Raw genomic sequence first — 9,133 nt, 5'->3', positions numbered from 1 at the left:
TTTTTCATCAATTTCAGTGTAGAAAATTCCACTAACTCCACCAACATCTTTCTTGTTAGACAATAAAATATTTATATCAGTAACCTATTTTTTTTCTTGAATAATATCTGAGAGGCTGTCACTTCTATTAATAAAATATATCTTCCACTTTTGGATACAATACGGAATCTGAAAATTAAAAAGAAGGCGCCTTTCAGATAAATGATGTTGTAGACATAGGATCCCAAAAGGTTCAATCAAACCCAAGCTATCCGGTGAATCTTTAAACTTCCTCCAGTTAGTATCACATAATATATTGTACCATCATAGCATGCCTGTAGTTTTGGAGATCACTGGTCCTTTGATATTGTCTTCCTTTGAACATTTTAAATGCTGGGATTGAGGGAATGAGATGTAGGGGCTGCATGAATATTAACATAAAAAATACACCAAGGAAGGCGATTCCTGTAAATGTAGACAGGGAGTTATAATAAAGTGTTAAATCTGTTTTACATAATAAAGTCATGCTTGCATAGTAAAGCAGGGCCATGAACTCTCTGTATTATAAATCACATTCTAAACCAGGCTCTAAAATTGAAAATGGAATTTCAATGTTTAAATCTTAATTGCAGATTTACTGATTACATACTAAAATCCCTGTGGTCAGCACCGGGGTAAATACACAATGTAACAATACACTCATACGTGTGATGTATAAGTCACACCCTTGTCTTCATCATGTAATAGATGTCATTGTATTATAACACTTTAGTAATAGGGCAAAGATTAATATGTATGCTGCCACCGAACAAAATATATTAAATAGGGGGGTCTAATATAAATATCATTTCAGGCAAATTGAATCCAATTCCCTTTTTTATATCTCTTGAAGGATAACTATAAAGAAAATGTTGGGGTTCTATTGGCTTTGTGTGGTTGTTTGATATGGGAATAATGTTTAAAGGGGAACTAAAGTTACATTGCCTTACATCAGCTCAGCATCGATTGCTAGGGATACCTAGAGATCCTGACTTCCCGTGCAATCACAGGGAATGAGTGCACCAATGTGGGAGTAATGTCATCCTGTTATCAATGGTCGAAGACTGGAATGTGGAAGAGAAGAAAGAGGGGATAGCTGAACCCACATTGGAATGGGAACAGGTGAGTATCCCCAGGGTTTCAATTCAGCTTTACCATATGTAGACTTTTTTCTGTCTACAAAATCAAGGCAAGGTGCTTTCCACTAAACCTCAAAAAAACAAAAAGTCACCAGGAGGTAGAGGTTTTTAGCTGAAGAGACATGCGAAGTTTCAATACCCAAAAAACAAAACAACTTTCCCCTGGTTCTGGTGACTTTTTGCTTGGTGCAGTGTAGAGCCAGACTCCTGTAGAGCCAGGGGTGTAGTGGGGCGGGCACGGTTGGGAATGCGGTGCCCTGATTTTTTTTCGGGAATGGGCATGTGTGCCCTCTCCTATTTTGCAAAGAATTCTTTGGTGGTCTGCGGCTCTGGCCGGTCCGTCTCCCGCCGAGTCAGGAGAAGGACCCACTTGGGGGGCACACCAGCCAGAGCCACGGACCATGTTACCTTTATGGATGTGCAGGCTCAGGGTGGTGGGCAGGTTGTCTCTCTGAACACAAATCACCCACTCCTATTGCAAGCTCAGATCTGCAAAGGGGAGAGTGGGTGGGTTCTGATATCATGACATCACTCTGGGGGAAGTTTCTTCCCCTTTGAGTGACACATAGGCAGGGGTGTAGTGGGTCAGGCACGTTAACATACCAATGATGCGCATGCGCGCTTGCCATGGATAGTACCGTGCCGCCTCTTCTTTTTTTACGACTACACCCCTGGGCACCACCATGGATCCATAGGTCTTGGACAATGTAATTCTGGGAATTAATGATCATTGGGCCTGCAATGGCTGAAGACAATGCATATGGACCCAGAAGAGTTTGCCTGCGATGCCATTCGCCTTTCAGTGTAGAGCCAAAATTATTTGATTTTAATTTGCCTGGAGTACCAGAACACTCTTATATGAGCTAATATATTATAATGAACAGGAGGAGTGTGCTTTTTTTTCTTGTACAGTGGTTAGTGCTAGGTGTGCTAGGTAATGACTCCCAGTACATTTTTATACAGCATCATTCACTTATTACATTATCAGTTTATATAATAGGATGACCATAGACATGTGATCATTGCCACCCAATCCAAACATAGTTTGGTGAGAATTCTACAATCTAGGACATCACCTGACCTACCTATCAACTGATTGGTGTAGACATCACCCGATTGTCAAGTTATATTGGATGTGTAACAATCATTTTAGCTCTACTGCACAATTTAATCTTTACAAAAAATATACAATCATTTTTAAATTAGCATTTTTCTTTGTATGTTTTATAATAAAGCAGCAGAACGATTGCTCCTGCCATGGATTATATTGCTGTTGTGTTTCTAGTCCATACTGGTGTTGAATGAGCGCCCTCTGCTGCCACGTCTTGGACAATATTTGGTCTTGCAAGTAGAAAAAAAAAGCGATAGGCAGTAGCGCCCAGGTGGGCGTGGCTTGCTGTAATGCGGAAGGATTGGCTGGTGGATGTCAATAGTCAGAGCCCAACCCCCCCTCGCACTCCTCTGTCCGAGCAGCTGATCTCCGCTTGTTTGTGTGGATTGTTGTCACTGCAGCCGCTGATAGCGCTGGTCACCCCTGGAACTACGGATGGCCATTGGGACCAATTAACATACCGGAGGAGAAAGTCATTTACAGGTCAGAACCTTGTGCATGTGTGTCCTGCTGGGGGACTACAACTCCCAGCATGCTGGGACTAGGAAATGTCAGGGTTGTTGTGCAATGCATGGGTGGCTGCAAGAAACTTGTGTGATCGGGTGTCAGAGCAATGAGAGGGTATAGCAGTGTATATATATATATATATATAGTGCTGACATTATATGAAGGGAGAATGGGGGCTGCCATTGCTGGCTGCTGGAAATACTTGTTGCTTGGCTGTCTTGGGCACTGAGACCCCAAACTGCACCAAGCATGCCAATCAGGATGCCTTGTGTAGGTAGGTACACGTCTGAACTATTTTGGGTGGAGAAGAGGTCAGGTGATGTGGGTGAGGTTTTGCCATGATTGGCACAGTTGCCAGGTTTGCAATGCAGTCTGCCCGCAGTCACTGCCATCATCACCACCGCTGCTACTTCTGGTTCCCCAGCCATTGGGTTACCACCGCACATCTGGCACCCGGCTCATTCCCAGCAGAGAATGCACACTGCACAGACAATATGCCAGAAAGAGGAAGAGAGACAGTCTGCTAAAAATCCCCACCTCCCAGCATTGTGACTTCCACTTTATTTATTTTGTGTCACATTGTGAAGATTTACCTTCACTTCCTGCCTGTGGACTCCTCAGGAAGTGTGAGACCCCATTGGAAGATTTCCTATATTCCTGTTCCAGTGGAAACTCTGGTGACACTGAGTGAATGTTCCTAAGAAAACCGCAATAGAAACCAATCAGGGTTCTAAACCGTCATTATATCCAAATCTATAAAGAAAAGTTTTGCAGCGCTATCTTCCGTCTCCCCGTCTTCCTAGATATTGGCTGTCTTGATTGGCCATACTGGGATGATATAACTCATGTTCATTCACCCCCAGCACACACAAGGGAATCTGGGATCTCTGGGCCTCTCTGGCAACCAAAGCTCATTCACATTTCATGGGGTGATCAGGCCGTTGAGACGTTGCACTTTTTATCTTCCGGATCTGTGTGCTGGCTGGTATTGAAGCCGTAGGATCGTTATGACAGTGATGGTGGAAGGGCAGGCATCCTCCATACATTGTGCTGTGACAGTGGCCAGGGATGATTATATGGCACTGTGCCGGGTGTTTATAGCTGGCTGATATATGAAGGTACAGCCAGTGTCAGGGATTCTATGTGTGCCAGCAGGAGATCCCGTAATCTGTGTGTATTCTGGTATTGTATAAATAATGGCAGCCATCCAATGACTCACCATACATGGGATTTACCAACAATATCTAGCTGTTCATAGCAACCACTCCCAGCATGGCCTTCATTTCCAAGGGAATGTTGCTATGGACAACAAGATGGCATGTAGAAGACTATTGACCACATGACCTCCTGAGGGGATATTTATTATGGTGCTGTCATCAGATTTATCTCTGACCGAGCTGAAATTCAAATGTTAATACCACACTTTCCCCATTACACTTGTAGCTGGCACTGCTGTATCAAATACAGTAATATTCACTTACAGCCAGAGTCCCCAACTATCGGGCCTTGGAATGGAACTGGGTCGCAGCTCTCCTTGTTAGTTGCAGTCCTTGCCTTGTCCTCTTTCATTTCTCGGTCATTTTGTTCAGCCAATCATGTTAGCCAGTTTGTGTGATTGGCTTGACAAAATTACATGACAGAGGAGCTGGCTTCCCTGATTGGTTAAATTAAATGACAGGACAGAGGAGCTGGCTAATGCAATTGGCTGATCAAAATGACAACAATGAGGATCCAGTTTATGTGATTGGCTGAACAAATTGACAGGACAGAGAAGCCAGCTGATGTGATTGGCAGAACATTTTAACAGGACAAAGGAGCCGGCTTATGTGATTGGTTAAACAAAATGACAGGACAAAGGAGCTGGCTTATGTGATTGGCTGAACAAATTCACAAGACAGAGAAGCCGGCTTATGTGATTGGATGAACATATTAACAGGACAGAGGAGCCGGCTTATGTGATTGGTTAAACAAAATGACCAGACAAAGGAGCTGGCTTATGTGATTGGCTGAACAAATTGACGGGAGACGGGGCTCAGATCCTCCCTGTCACAGAGAGGATGGCAGCCAATCACAAGGATGATGACATGCTCTCCCTTCATCCCTTCTTTTTCGTGCAAGATAATTTTTCCATGGACCTTTTTAACCAACTCCCCAGTTCAAGGAAACATTTTCTTGTATGAAACCATTCCATGGTGGGGGACTGCTGACTTCAAGTACATCTGTCATAGGGGTATCATAGAAGCTGCCATTGTTGCCTCCATTCAATTTGCCCTGCTGTCATTCTGATCCTTGTTTCTCAGTAGTCTCTGACTCAGGACAAGTATTTAGATATTATTATTATTATTTAGTTATTCTTTACATGTTCCAGGTCATCATACATCAGCAAACCTTAGAGACAGCTAGGTAGTATGCTCAGAAAGAAGCCATCAATGCAGCCTATATAGGTGAATATTACTAATAGGTCTAATATGGAGACTCGGCATGACGCAGCTGGTAATATTCCCATGGTGTTATTTTCTGAATGTCACCGTGTCTAAAGAACAAACCAAAGTGCTGGAAATATATAAATGACATAAGCACTGCCCGGCCAGGGGTTTTACTATCATACTTACTCTATAAAACTAAAGAGTACAGTTTAAATTTCCTATTTGTTATAGAAATAGAAAATGATCCATTTATAAAACAGTGAAACTGACATTCCCTGGTGGGAATCAATTGCTGCCTTGGACCTGAAAGCTTCTCTAAAGGAATATTTGAGGGAATGTCAGATTCACTGTTTAAAAAATTGAGCCCTTTGCTATTTATATAACAAATGGGAGATTTATATTGTGTGTGACTTTCTAAGTAGTTTACAAGTTCCAAGTACTTTACAAGTACTCTTTTAGGCTACCCAGAAGATTTTTTTTATAAATTATAAAGTTTTTTATATATAAAAAACCTTAATCCCTATATTAAAACCTACCCCATACTATTTATATGTTTGAATACCCAAATAGTAATTTGATATGGATCATCTAGTACGCATGAAGAAGGAATACTTCTTCTCCCAGATACTTATTAAGATTATTACTACTCTCCATTAGTACAGTGATTTTATTGCTAACTTGTTTTTAAGGTTTGTTATTCAAGGCTTTTATTTGTGTCATTCCCTCCTTCCCTGCAGGTCATTGACCTAGATGTAGAATACATATATACAGCATCAGGACATCTTTATTTATGTGTTTGTATAGAGCTGCCATTCACAACCAGGGTTTCCACATAGGACTGAGGGTTATTCAGACTTTGGCTGATTGACCTCCCATTTGATGATGCCTGCATAGCCCGGGGGCCAACACCAACTGGTGGAGACAGCTGCACGACTCCAATGATAATGTTAGGTGTCTATAAAGGTGTTAGTCTAACCACCAATGTAGGGGCATTCTTTCCCCTGGTCACCCCCCCCCCCAGTTGGTTTTGGTGGGGGTTTCCCAAGACGAAGATTATTTCAGAGGTTGCTATTATTTCAGAGAAAGGCTGCTATAGAGGGAAGTGGTATCATTTGTTGTGAATCAAACATCATGATATTTGTTCTGGAGCTGATACTCCCATGGCAGACCATATACAAGCATAGTAAAAAATAAGTACACCTCTTAGAATTTTGGGTATTTTTAAGGAATCTACAATTCGATATGCCTATAAAAAGTTGATATAATTATAGAAATGGCACATAAAAATGTATTCATTTTCACATTCTAATCTAACAAAAGCTAACATTCCTCATTTGGATAAAACACCCCCTTATGTTTACCACCACTTGAAATCTAAGAGTCTTACCGGTATTTAGATGCCAAAGGTTGTGGAACCTTAACTTAGTTTTAGGGGGTCTGGTGTTCCCTTTGCTGCTGATGTGTCATCATGCCACTAATCAAAAGAGCTCTCTAAGGTCCCCAGAAATAAGGTTGTAGATGTCTGAGTCTAGAAAATGATATTAAAAAAGATCACTATATTGTATAAAGAAAATAAAATACTGGTATAAGTTTCACGACTGCTAATTTCTCTAGGACTGACTGGCCAAAATATAACTCCTCTCTTGTAGCCAGGTCTTTGTATCTCTTCTCAAAGTTATTCACAATTAACTAGATTTGTTCTAATGTTGACAACGTTTCACAGCTGTCCAAGCTGCTTCATCAGTTGTACTCTTCTACTTTAGTAACAGATTGTGTGAAGCTAAACAAGTCTCCAAGTACCTCTAAATTAGGTTCACATGATCTGCAGGAAACACCAGTTGTTGTCAAATTCCATATGTTTACAATCAGAAATTGTCCTGGTTTAGCCTGTACGGAAAGTTTGCCAGGTGAAAGCCTTTGCTGACTTAGAAAAGAAGAAATTTTGCTATGAAACATACAAAAACAAAGATCAGACCATCTCGAACAATGTGCTATAGATTGAGGAATCTGATATATAGTTGTGTGACATATACAGTAGTTATATTTGGCACAAACTAAAGAGAGCATTTCAGTGGAAAAAAAAACATATCAACTTTAAAGCATGGTGATGGAAATGTTATAGTTTGGGGTTGTTTTGTTGATTTGGGGGCAGCCCGCAGTCATCAAGCCAGCTATGAATTCTGCATATTATCAAAGTTTGTTTGAAGAGACTGTGAGGCCATCTGATTAAAAATTGTTGTGGAAATTAAATCACCAAAGATTTGCTCAGAAAAGAGGAGATTTTATGGACGAGTCTAGTCAAAGCTTTGATTTTAATCCCATTAAAATGTTGTTAATGATTTTATACTGGTAAATCATAGAAAAAAAAACTACAATCGTATTGGGTGTGAAGGACTTTTACATGGAAGAACAGTCAAAACTTCACCAAGAAATGTTGTTAAATGATTGGAAACTCACATTTTTCCTTTTGTTTTGGCAGTAGTCTATTTTTAGAGTTCATATGCATTGTCACCAAAAAAAAAAATAAAAAGAGTTGTCCCAAGAGCAAAAAAAGGGGCAATTTACCAATGAAGACAACTGTGTAAGTTGTTATCCCCCCCATGTTTGCAGATTTAATTTGATTTAATTTTCTATTTAGCTTTGGGATGGGATGTAAAGGGAAATTCAAGCTGTAACCTCTCTTTTTAATTTCTGTGTCCCTGTTGAGATTTGGTCTAATTTTCTTTCTTGTTGATGGTATTACACACACAACACACAGTGTTTCACCAGAACAGGCTGTAAGGTTTTGTGTCCTCAGAAAATGTTGCTAATATATACTTTCTTTATTTTAAATTGAAGCCATTATGTTGTAGTCAGTCATTCAGATTTGGTTTTGTTCATATCAGTTCTCTAATGATTTGTCCATAAGCAATTCTACTAATGTTGTGATCAAAACCTAACTATATTACCAATAATTTGTACCTTTAAATAGAACACAGGTAGAATCCACCTCCTGCATATTGTTATCACCATTTGCATATATTCGTTAACACTGAATTCACACAAATGACAAAAAGGTGTATTGCTTTATTACAAACAAAGAACATTACTGCACAAAGAAACATTTGCAGGAGATACTTCTCTCTACACAGGCACAGTTCACATAAAAAACTGATGGCTTATTGTTAAGAGGAACCAAATGTTTGTGTTGTGCAGGCTGTATATTCATATTCCTGTGGCCACAATAGAGAATCATTTCACTTCCTTTATAAACTCCCCCATTCGTTCAGTACGTGGCATCCTCTTTTTTTTCTCAGGCAGGAGGCCAGAATCAATATGGTTCTCACTTGTGATAAATATTTCCTGTTATGTTATAACTGGTGTTCATTTTCATCATAATCTCCTGTATTGGGAGACTGAACCGGTTTGATTTTGTGGTTCTTAATTGTCAGAAAAGACACCTTATTTTCTTGAGCTTCAAGTGATACTGCAATAGGTTTCTTTTCTTTAATTCTTGAGCCTCTTCTGGGTACCATGTGGTAAAACGTTAAGCCTTAACCAGTGAACTGATTTTTTTCAGCAATCCTTCTAGACTCAGGCGATGATATGCTTTCTAAGACTAGACAGTTTGCTATTTCCATGAACAACCCAAGATTCCTAGATTCCAACTCACCTGGATCAGTCCACAGCCTCCCCTTTGGTTTGGTTTGAGTCGTGATCCCTGGCAACAACTAGGAGTCCTGCCAAATCTAAAAGGAAGCAAAATATCACAGACGCTTTGGGCGATCCAGTAAACACAGACATATTCCCACTCCTGCCTTCAGTACAAAGGTCTGTATGAGAAAAAGAAGATAGAAAAATGCACATTGCAAAAACAAGTTAACTGGAGAAAAGCTCCCTCACATTGGCTGTCAGGGGAGAAAAGCCCCCTTACATTGGTGGTCTGGAGAGAA

The 9,133-nt window shown here is 40.3% G+C and overlaps 1 protein-coding gene across 3 annotated transcripts in view; it reads left to right on the top strand.

Annotated features, from left to right (window-relative positions):
• The first annotated feature begins 2,595 nt into the window (after positions 1–2,595).
• Positions 2,596–9,133, top strand: part of LOC140340048 (uncharacterized) — a 115,703-nt gene continuing 109,165 nt past the window's right edge. For all 3 annotated transcript variants that reach the window (XM_072425021.1, XM_072425023.1, XM_072425019.1), the window contains exon 1: positions 2,596–2,751. The gene's annotated coding sequence lies outside the window, so the exon portion shown is untranslated. The remainder of the gene's footprint in view (positions 2,752–9,133) is intronic.

Source organism: Pyxicephalus adspersus, chromosome 10, assembly GCF_032062135.1.
Source record: "Pyxicephalus adspersus chromosome 10, UCB_Pads_2.0, whole genome shotgun sequence".
Classification (NCBI taxonomy): domain Eukaryota; kingdom Metazoa; phylum Chordata; class Amphibia; order Anura; family Pyxicephalidae; genus Pyxicephalus; species Pyxicephalus adspersus.
This window is presented reverse-complemented; position numbering and strand designations above follow the sequence as displayed.